The 12065-nt window shown below is 39.7% G+C and overlaps 1 non-coding gene across 1 annotated transcript; it reads left to right on the forward strand.

Moving 5' to 3' along the window:
* The first annotated feature begins 11648 nt into the window (after positions 1 to 11648).
* LOC128068096 (U6 spliceosomal RNA) lies at positions 11649 to 11755 on the forward strand. Its single transcript, XR_008201448.1, has one exon. It is a non-coding gene; the product is annotated as a U6 spliceosomal RNA (small nuclear RNA).
* The last annotated feature ends 310 nt before the right edge of the window (positions 11756 to 12065 follow it).

A 12065-nucleotide genomic window follows, 5' to 3' on the forward strand; every position in this document is an offset into this window, starting at 1 on the left:
AGAAAATGTTCTGTTTACTCATTCTCTGAAACAGCTTAATTCAATGTAAGTCAGAAATACCAAGATTGTGTTAACGTTAATGTCTTTGAAAAATTTCCTTAGCAAATTAAAATTTCCCGTAGATATGAAATACTCAGTTTAGACCACCTAAATACTCCTCACAAAGAGCTGGGGGCACAAATATTCCTACAGTAAATGATAAACACATGAATCTATACCAAGGGATATTTTCATAATGCTGTAACTTTAAACTTCTACATGTGTTGAAAAAAATCTTTTTAAAATAACTCTGGAACTGTTTAACATTAAAAAATGAATGTGTTTATGTGCAGCGTGTATGGAATTTTGGCCACCAAAGAGACAATTGTGGCAATTGGAAATTTGCTTCTGAATCGGTCCCCTATGACCCTAATGTATTTTGACTCCTTGCTAATTAACTTTTTCCCTCATAAATGACCCTGTCTCCTTTATAGCACTTTATTCTGGATTGCGTATTTTTCTACCAAATGTCCAGTCGACTTTAAATTCATTTTAAAAGGCAAAGAAAAGTCACAAGTAACTCTTTCTTTGAATCTATATATTCTTTTACCTACAAACTTATGTTTAATTTTGTCAAACTTTCTCCATACCTGAGAGTTATTTAATTCAATTTAACTAAATATCATAGGCTAAAAAATTAAGATCATATTGGACATGGGAACTGTCATTATTTAAGGTTTTTGAGGTCATTAGCATCATGCTGTTTCTAGGAATAACTAGATACGTTACAAAAGAAATCATTCTCACTGTTTCATACGTCATTTCGATATTCCTACTGGCAAGAATATTCTCAAGACTTTCTCATGCAAGATCTAACTAAGAATAATGAGATATATCTGTCAGACATTGACAGGAAACATAATATTTCCTTATTATGTGAATATCTAAATTAGCTAAAATGTTCCCACAGTTAAGCAAAATTTTAAGCAATTCAAATGGATTTTTTTCCTGAATTATATTTATTGTCATTGACTTCTATATTTCCTTATATAATTCAAGGTTATCATTGTGGACATTAGCATGATGACATTACAAGTACATCCCCAAGGATTTATGCCCTAAAATGTATGCCCCACTCTCCCAAACAGCATGGCATCCAGGCTTGGGGGGCTGTATCTCCCACTCGTGCCTTCTTTGGCATAGAGATGGGAGGCTGCGATCTCAGGCACCTGTATTATACCATGCCATCCCCACACTTTCGTTTCACAGTCAGGCTTCTATTCCATTTGGGCCCACGAGAATACAGAAGGTATTTCCTTGGGATTTCTAAGCAAAAACTTTCTAAATCTTTCTGCATATAGTCGATGATGTCCCAGAAGTTAGCTACCAGGACTTAACAGCCACAGTTCAACTGTAAGAGTAGCCAAATTTGAAACCACCTTGAAACCACCTTGTTAGGGTTTCTGTTACAGACTAGAAGGCAGAGAAGAGCAAAGTAAAGACTACCAGCCTGTAATCACATCGAGGAGCTAAATCAAACCATTCATCACGTTTTTTCTTTCTCTGCATTTGTGTCTCTCTTTTCCTTTTTCTTCCGACTGCGTCAGTCAGGAAACATATTGGTTTTAAGCTGGGTTGCCTGTCATTTGTAACTAAGTGCACCCTATTGAGACAATAATTTATTCTGATAGTAATGCCTGCAAGGCTAATATACAGCCTCCGCCTTATTTCATTAGGTAAGATATTAATAATTCAGAATTTTCTATGTGTTTTGTTCCTGTGCTTAATTTATATAGCTTGTATCTCCTCTCCTGTTATCTACTATCACTCTACAGGCTAGGAAATTAATCAACAACAGGTGAGAATTGTCCACTAATCTCTTTAAATCCTCTATGACCTTGGAGATAGGAGCTATACCTCAGGCTTCAAATTCCTGCCTTACTTCCTCAGGAAGGACTTCCACACCTACCTCAAGGTCAAATTCCTTTGTTAAGCATCCTTACTGAGTACTTACTATGCGCCAAGCTCTCTTTTAAGAATTTTACCTGAATTAACTTATTTAATCCTCACATCAACCTTGTTTTACAGACCCTATTATTCTCATTTTACAGATGAAGTCACTGAGGCACAAGTACAAAATCACAAAACTAGGGAGCATTGGGCATAGGATTCAAATCAAGGCAACTCAGAGCCCTCTTAACTTCTAGGATATGTTGCTTTTCCTCAGAATGCTATATCAGTTGGTTATTAGTTCAGTTCAGTTCAGTCGCTCAGTCGTGTCTGACTCTTTGCGACCCCATGAATCGCAGCACACCAGGCCTCCCTGTCCAACACCAACTCCCGGAGGTCACTCAGACTCATGTCCATCGAGTCAGTGGTGCCATCCAGCCATCTCATCCTCTGTCGTCCCCTTCTTCTCCTGCCCCCAATCCCTCCCAGCATCAGAGTCTTTTCCAATGAGTCAACTCTTCGCATGAGGTGGCCAGAGTACTGGAGTTTCAGCTTTAGCATCATTCCTTCCAAAGAAAACCCAGGGCTGATCTCCTTCAGAATGGACTGGTTGGATCTCCTTGCAGTCCAAGGGACTCCCAAGAGTCTTCTCCAACACCATAGTTCAAAAGCATCAATTCTTCAGTGCTCAGTTTTCTTCATAATCCAACTCTCACATCCATACATGACCACAGGAAAAACCATATCCTTGACTAGACAGACCTTTGTTGGCAAAGTAATGTCTCTGCTTTTCAATATGGTATCTAGGTTGGTCATAACTTGTCTTCCAAGGAGTAAGTGTCTTTTAATTTCATGACTGCAGTCACCATCTGCAGTGATTTTGGAGCCCAAAAAATAAAGTCTGACACTGTTCCCACTGTTTTGCCATCTATTTACCATGAAGTGATGCAACCAGGTGCCATGATCTTCGTTTTCTGAATGTTGAGCTTTAAGCCAACTTTTTAAACATTCCCGAAAATAGTAATGGGATTAACAGTCAATCCTCCCAATAGACTATAAGTTCCACATGAGCGGAGTTTGATTCATCATCCACAGCTCCCCGACTCTTAGCATATTACCTGTTTCATCATGGGCACTAGGTAAACATTTGTTAATTGAGGGAGGAAAGGAAAGAAAGGAAGAAGGTTAGGAAGCAGAAAGAGGAGTAAAGGAGAAGGGGAGGGACAGTGGTTAAAACTGAAAAAGGTCCAGAGAGGAGACTTTACATAAATTGTAATTAAGGACAGTCTCAGCTGTGGACCTTTTCTGACCATCTCCAAAGAGTTGAATTTATCAGAAAAATGAGCTGTTACTGTACTTCATGTCCAATGGCAGTGCCTCCTTCAGCAAGCAATTCAGAATATATCTAACACTTACAGTGGTAATAAAAACTTGAAAACATATCAAGAACATAAATACAGTTTTATATTTACAGGGATGAAATTATAAGGATGAAGTTATATCTGGATGCATGTTCAAGCTTAAAAGGTATAGAAAACAAAAACCTCTCAGGAGACCTGAAGGAAGCTATAACTAAGAACATGGTTGAGGATACAGTCTGTACCAGATAACTATCGCTATGTAACCAATTATCCTAAAACATAGAAGTATAAAATAGAACACATTTATTTTCTCACACTTTCTGTGACTCAGGAATAGTTTAATTGAGTCCTCCAGCTCCACACCTTTTACAAGACTGCAGCCGAGATTTTGGCACAGGTTCATAGTGGGATAGGATCAGCTTCCAACTTCGCTCAGTGGTTTTTTAAGTTTGTATTTTTCTTATGACATATTTACCATTTTTAAACAATTCTTTGAAGTATATTTACTTTTCATTGTTGTAGTAGCTTCAGTTGAATAGCAAAGTGATTCAGATATACATATATATATATAAATGTGTGTATACATGTATATAAATATATGTACATGTGTGTGTGTCAGTCGCTCAGTAGTGTCCAACTCTTGGTGTCCATGGATAACCCACTAGGCTCAACTGTCCATGAAATTCTCCAGACAAGAATACTGGGGTAGGTAATCATTTCCTTTTCCAATGTATATGTATGTATGTGTGTGTGTGTGTGTGTATGCATGTGTGCATGCTAAATTGCTTCAGTTGTGTCCAACTGTTTTCCACCCTATGGAGTATAGCCTGCCAGGCTTCTCCATCCATGGAATTCTCCAGACAAGAATACTGGAGTGGGTTGCCACATCCTCCTCCAGGAGATCTTCCTGACCCAGGGACTGAACCCACATTTCCTGCATTGCACACACATATATGTGTGTGTGAGTGAGTGTTGTTTTTTGGTATTAAACAATGTATGTGGTAGTATATTAAATGTATGTATGCAGTAATACATTATTTTTTTAGATGGTGATATATGAAATGAAATGTTCCTGCTGCTCAACTATGCCTTCTAAAGAGTATTTTAACAAATTAGGATTAAAGACAAGGAATATAATTCACACACTAAGGAGTAATTAAACTCAAACTCATAAAAAATTACAGTAAATTTTAACCAAATTGTGAATATAACAAGCCTAACTTCCAGACCTAAAAGTCCAAGAGCAAACTTCCATAAGTCACTGAAGGGCTCCTCCCCCAGCTTTCCATGAGGAGAGGAGACGATCTGCCAAACTGAGACCTGCTCATCCCTGTGTTCCTTCTTAAAGATACAGCAGAAGCAGGAAGGGACTGCGGGTACTTCTGCAGACATGACTGTGTCATTCCGAGTAAATACTGAATTGAATACTCAAAATCTTCTTCTGAAAGAACCAAGTCCCTTTTACAAATACCAAGTGTGAATTTGTTTACTGGTGGTTTTAATTAGCCTGAGGTTTGGTACAGCTTGACTTTGTCAGTAAGGGCTACTTTAGTTTAAAATGAAGCAAAACAATTTTAAAAGGCAGGGCAAGCCAATAGATCGCTTAAACTGGAAACCAGTTGTGCTCTCAGTTAAAAATCTACTTTGCTCTCTAACTTTATTCATGGGGAGTGGGGAAGCCCATCAGCAAGTGCATGCTAGCTGTCAATAATACATTTTTTTTTCCTCACACTGGTTTTGTAAAAGGAAGAAAGCAATTAGGAAACATCTGAAAGGCCATTTTTTTAATATAAAAGAAATAAGAGAGGAAAAGAGATAGAAGATGCCTTGAATAAGACTTGAGGCAGAGAAAGAAACCTGGGACTCTATGGTGTTTGAAACACAAAAACAAAATGGCAGGGTACACTGGACATATATCAGGACAATCACTTATATTTTCATGCAAACTGAAATTATGAACGTAGCAGGGAATATCTATCAGCATAGTAATAATAGACTTAAGTATTAACTCAACATTGGAGAAGACCCTTGAGAGTCCCTTGGACTACAAGGAGATCCAACCAGTCCATTCTGAAGGAGATCAGCCCTGGGATTTCTTTGGAAGGAATGATGCTGAAGCTGAAACTCCAGTACTTTGGCCACCTCATGCAAAGAGTTGACTCATTGGAAAAGACTCTGATGCTGGGAGGGGTTGGGGGCAGGAGGAGAAGGGGACGACAGAGGATAAGATGGCTGGATGGCATCACCGACTCGATGGATGTGAGTCTGAATGAACTCCAGGAGTTGGTGATGGACAGGGAGGGAGGCCAGGTGTGCTGCGATTCATGTGGTTGCAAAGAGTCAGACACAACTGAGTGACTGAACTGAACTGAATATCTATTTCAAACAGTCAAATGGGAATTGACCATGGTAGAAAGATCAAGAAAATATTCTTAAAATCAGTCCTATGGAGTTAGAATATAGAAAGAAGTAGTATAATAATTATGTTTCCAGATTATCAGGGTATTTCCATCAAACATGAATTAAGTATTGATATTTTATACATATACAACCCTTTCTTTTAAAAAGCAAAAACTAAAACACAAAATAGCATAACCATTGATTATCCAATTAGTAAGAACCATCTATTGTCCCAGCACTGTTCAGATTTTCTCAGAATAAGATGTGTGGAAGCAATTAGTGGGTGTGGTTCGTGTGTGTGTGTGTGTGTGTGTGTGTGTGTGTGTGTGTAAGGAGGAACTGGTAGATGACCCTTGAGGTCATGCAGCACAGCTATGGATCTAATTCAGTAATGACTTCTACACCCTACCTGTCTCATGAGTTTTATGAATCCACTTCAGCATCTTCCAAAACATAGAATTCACTACTTTAGGAGGCAGCCTCCTTCATTTCCAGGAAATATGATTGCCAAAATATATTTCCTTATTATGAAGTCAAAATTTTCACTCTATAATATTTACCATTAATGTCCCAGACCTAAACTAAATCATGCCTTTGGATATACACACAGAAACACACACACACATGCAACCATGACTATACAGAGAACCAAAGAATTACTATGCTTTTCACTAAATCTCTTCTCAAATGTCAAACCAAAATCTTTCATTATTCTTTTACTTGTATCCTGTGTTATGGTTCAGTTGAATCTTCATATGACTCTGCTCAAAATGACAATATCATCCATAGCCTTGGTTGATTGCTGCAGAAATGACTACAGCTCTCTCCTAATTTGTCCTGATCTACTTTTCCCATTGTAATAGAGGAATTGCTAGTAGTAGTAGTGTCAGTCATTCAGTCATGCCCAACCCTTTGAGATCCCTTAGAGGAAAATGCTAAGGTAGATTCAAATGGGTACTAAGTAGGCTTCTTTGGTAAGAGGACTATAAGCCAAAAGATGTGAGAAACAAAGACACAATTGGATGATAAAATTCAGTAAAAGATACAATTGAGAGCCACTTATATTATATACTGTTCATGGGGTCGACATTCTAGGAATTAGCAAACTGAAGTGGACTGGAATGGGTGAATTTAACGCAGATGACCATTATATCTACTACTGTGGGCAGGAATCCCTTAGAAGAAATGGAGTAGCCATCATGGTCAACAAGAGTCCGAAATGCAGTACTTGGATGCAATCTCAAAAAAGACAGAATGATCTCTGTTCGTTTCCAAGGCAAACCATTCAATATCACAGTAATCCAAATCTATGCCCCAACCAGTAATGCCGAAGAAGCTGAAGTTGAATGGCTCTATGAAGACCTACAAGATCTTTTAGAACTAACACCCAAAAAAGATGTCCTTTTCATTATACGGGACTGGAATGCAAGTGTAGGAAGTCAAGAAATACCTGGAGTAACAGGTAAATTTGGCCTTGGAATACAGAATGAAGCACAGCAAAGGCTAATAGAGTTTTGCCAAGAAAATGCACTGGTCATAGCAAACACCCTCTTCCAACAACACAAGAGAAGACTCTACACATGGACATCACCACATGGTCAACACCAAAATCAGATTGATTATATTCTTTGCAGCCAAAGATGGAGAAGCTCTATATAGTCAGCAACACAAGACCAGGAGCTGACTGTGGCTCAGATTATGAACTCCTTATTGCCAAATTCAGACTTAAATTGAAGAAAGTGGGGAAAACCACTAGACCATTCAGGTATGACCTTTATCAAATCCTTTATGATTATACAATGGAAGTGAGAAATAGATTTAAGGGCCTAGATCTGATAGATAGAGTGCCTGATGAGCTATGGATGGAGGTTCATGACATTGTGCAGGAGACAGGGATCAAGACCATCCCCATGGAAAAGAAATGCAAAAAAGCAATATGGCTGTCTGGAGAGACCTTACAAATAGCTATGAAAAGAACAGAAGCAAAAAGCAAAGGAGAAAAGGAAAGATATAAGGATCTGAATGCAGAGTTCCAAAGAATAATGAGAAGAGATAAGAAAGACTTCCTCAGCAATCAATGCAAAGACATAGAGGAAAACAACAGAATGGGAAAGACTAGAGATCTCTTCAAGAAAATTAGAGATACCAAGGGAACATTTCATGAAAAGATGGGTTCAGTAAAGGACAGAAATGGTCTGGACCTAACAGAAGCAGAAGATATAAGAAGAGGTGGCATGAATACACAGAAGAACTGTACAAAAAAGATCTTCACGACCCAGATAATCACGATGGTGTGATCACTCACCTAGAGCCAGACATCCTGGAATGTGAAGTCAAGTGGGCCTTAGAAAGCATCACTACCAACAAAGCTAGTGGAGGTGATGAAATTCCAGTTGAGCTGTTTCAAATCCTGAAAGATGATGCTGTGAAAGTGCTGCACTCAATATGCCAGCAAATTTGGAAAACTCAGCAGTGGCCACAGGACTGGAAAAGGTCAGTTTTCATTCCAGTCCCAAAGAAAGGCAATGCCAAAGAATGCTCAAACTATCACACAATTGCACTCATCTCACACACTAGCAAAGTAATGCTCAAAATTCTCCAAGCCAGGCTTCAGCAATATGTGAACCATGAACTTCCTGATGTTCAAGCTGGTTTTAGAAAAGGCAGAGGAACCAGAGATCAAATTGCCAACATCTGCTGGATCATCGAAAAAGCAAGAGAGTTCCAAAAAAACATGTATTTCTGCCTTATTGACCACACCAAAGCCGTTGACTGTATGGATCACAATAAACTGTGGACAATTCTGAAAGCGATGGGAATACCAGACCACCTGACCTGCCTCTTGAGAAACCCATATGCAGGTGAGGAAGCAGCAGTTAGAACTAGATGTGGAACAACAGACTGGTTCCAAATAGGAAAAGGAGTATGTCAAGGCTGTATATTGTCACTCTGCTTATTTAACTTATATGCAGAATACATCATGAGAAATGCTGGGCTTGAAGAAGCACAAGCTGGAATCAAGATTGTCAGAAAAAATATCAATAACCTCAGATATGCAGATGACACCACCCTTATGGCAGAAAGTGAAGAGGAACTAAATATCATCTCAATGAAAGTGAAAGAGGAGAGTGAAAAAGTTGGCTTAAAGCTCAACATTCAGAAAATGAAGATCATGTCATCCGGTCCCATCACTTCATGGCAGACAGATGAGGAAACAGTGGAAACAGTGTCAGACTTTATTTTGGGGGGGCTCCAAAATCACTGCAGGTGGTGATTGCAGCCATGAAATTAAAAGATGCTTACTCCTTGGGAGGAAAGTTATGACCAACCTAGACAGCATATTGAAAAACAGAGACATTACTTTGCCAACAAAGGTCCATCTAGTCAAGGCTATGGTTTTTCCAGTGGTCATGTATGGATGTGAGAGTTGGATTGTGAAGAAAGTTGATTGCCGAAGAATTGATGCTTTTGAAGTGTGGTGTTGGAGAAGACTCTTGAGAGTCCCTTGGACTGCAAGGAGATCCAACCAGTCCATTCTGAAGGAGATCAGTCCTGGGTGTTCATTGGAAGGACTGATGCTAAAGCTGAAACTCCAGTACTTTGACCACCTCATGCGAAGAGTTGACTCATTGGAAAAGACTCTGATGCTGGGAGGGATTGGGGGCAGGAGGAGAAGGGGACAGCAGAGGATAAGATGGCTTGATAGCATCACCAACTCGATGGACGTGAATTTGAGTGAACTCCAGGAGTTGGTGATGGACAGGGAGGCCTGGCATGCTGCTGTTCATGGGGTTGCAAAGAGTCAGACACAACTGAGCGACTGAACTGAACTATATTGTATAACCTGAGAGCTTCTCTTGTGGCTCAGCTGGTAAAGAATCTGCCGGCAATGCAGGAGACCTGGGTTCGATCCTTGGGTTGGGAAGATCCCCTGGAGAAGGGAAAGGCTACCCACTCCAGTATTCTGGCCTGGAGAATTCCATGGATATAGTCCATGGGGTCACAAAGAGTCAGACATGACTTAGGGACTTTCACTTCACATCACTTCACTATATAACCTGAGAAAGGGAGCTGCTGCTGCTACTGCTGCTGCTTCTAAGTCGCTTCAGTCGTGTCCGCCTCTGTGCGACCCCATAGACGGCAGCCCACCAGCCTCCCCTGTCCCTGGGATTCTCCAGGCAAGAACACTGGAGTGGGCTGCCATTTCCTTCTCCAATGCGTGAAAGTGAAAAGTGAAAGTGAAGTCACTCAGTCGTGTCCAACTCTTAGCAACCCCATGGATTGCAGCCTACCAGGCTCCTCCATCTATGGGATTTTCCAGGCAGGAGTACTGGAGTGGGGTGCCATTGCCTTCTCCAGAGAAAGGGAGGCACATTTACAAAACAATTTGAGATTTCTGACTCCTTCAGGCAAGGAACGTTATTATACCTTCTTTCATTAGTTATCAGTGCCTGCTGGTGATTCTATTGCATTTGATTCTCCAAAAATAGTTTGAACTTAGTATGTTTTGACAAAATCTCTCAACAAGATTACATGTTGAATGTTTATTCAAAGAAACTTTCAATGAGTTATTATTGAGTTCTTAATGCAAAGTGTTTCTGTATAGTGAATCATATGCCCATTTAAGCAACAGGAATTTTTTTTTAGAAAAAATTTCCCAAGGTAAAATTTAAGAAGATTGATAACAAGTACTAAGGTATTAGCCTATCCCTTCTTTTCCTTAAACTCTCTCTGAGAGAGTAATATACTGAAATTACCTGATCTCAACCATCCGCAGAGTAGAATGAATTGTTCATTCTATGGGCTGCCATTTTAAAGTAATGAACCTAGTAATGGACAAGTGTAGATTGTCTTTGCAGCAAAAGCTAGTGGGTTGGAAAAAGCGAGCAATTTTCTTGTAATCTAGTGGTTACTCTGAGGAGCTAGAAGTTTGGTGGCAATTGGTGTTATTTGCTGGCACTTGCCAACCAACTGTGCATTGCCTTGTAGAGGGAAACAGTTCAGGATAGTGGGAGAAGGGAGTAGTTATATATAAAGTGAACTCTTATAACTCCAGAAGATCAAAGCCTGAACCAAATAGGTGAGAATTGTTCACTTAGAGGGTCATCTAAGGAGAAGCTATCAAGGGGAGTTGCAAAGCTTGCTAATTCTATTTAAGATTCAACACTAACCAAGGAAAAAATATATATATAGAAACCAAGGGGCTTATTTCCAAACAGTTTAAGGGAATGTGTTACATTTGTCTTCCTTCTGTGGCAAATACCAACTATGTGGCCACATTGCTGGAAGAGGTGGGGTGGACCTCTCGACATTTTGGTTTATCAGAGAGGATGACTTCCTAAGTAGATGGAGGTAATAATAATTCAGAAGGGAAGCTAGGAAACCAAGACTCTTATTACACAGTCAGGACTCAGATCCATTACAAAGAACATTCAATGAAAGAATGTGGTATAAAATTGGAAGAAAAGTAGAAATTCTGTTTTCCAGTAGCACCTCTTTAAGTATGCACAGAAGAGGAAGAGAGAACAAAGAAATGGCCCCACTGGAAAGTCAGTGGCATAGAGAGCACATCCGTAAAGACTATATCTAATATTTAAGAGAAGAGCTCTTTCCTACAGAACCTACATACAAAAGTCCCACAACAAATATTTGTTGAATGAATAAATAATTAGATTAATAAGGAGGAATCATTCCTAAATTCTAGAAAATCTTATATTGGGGAAAAATAAGTATTTGGAGAGTGATTGACACTGTCAGTGGATCAATAGGCCAATACTGAAGTGTACTGTTCTCCGAAGCATGGATCCAAGAAGTAATAGCCCACAGAGACAACTGTGCAATACATTTGATTCAACTGGGAATCAAAAATACCACCCGAAGAGGCTGGGGGAATTTCTAAGGAATGCTTCAAAGTATCCAGTAATACCAATAAGAATTAATAAATTTGGAAGCATACTAGTGCTTGCTTCAGCAGCACAGGTACTAGAATTGGAATGATACAGAGAAGATTAGCATGGCCCCTGCACAAGTATGACATGCAAATTCATGAAGTGCTCCATATTTTAATATTTGTATAACTGAATCACTTTACTGTACTTTACTGAGGCAACACACATATTATAAATCAACTACGCTGCTGCTGCTAAGTTGCTTCAGTCGTGTCTGACTCTGTGCGACCCCATAGACGGCAGCCTATCAGGCTCCCCCGTCCCTGGGATTCTCCAGGCAAGAACACTGGAGTGGGTTGCCATTTCCTTCTCCAATGCATGAAAGTGAAAAGTTAAAGTGAAGTCATTCAGTCGTGTCTGACTCTTAGCGACCCCATGGACTGCAGCCCACCAGGCTCCTCTGTCCGTGGGAATTTCTAGGCAAGAG

Source organism: Budorcas taxicolor, chromosome 23 (assembly GCF_023091745.1).
Source record: "Budorcas taxicolor isolate Tak-1 chromosome 23, Takin1.1, whole genome shotgun sequence".
NCBI classification, from domain to species: Eukaryota; Metazoa; Chordata; class Mammalia; order Artiodactyla; family Bovidae; genus Budorcas; species Budorcas taxicolor.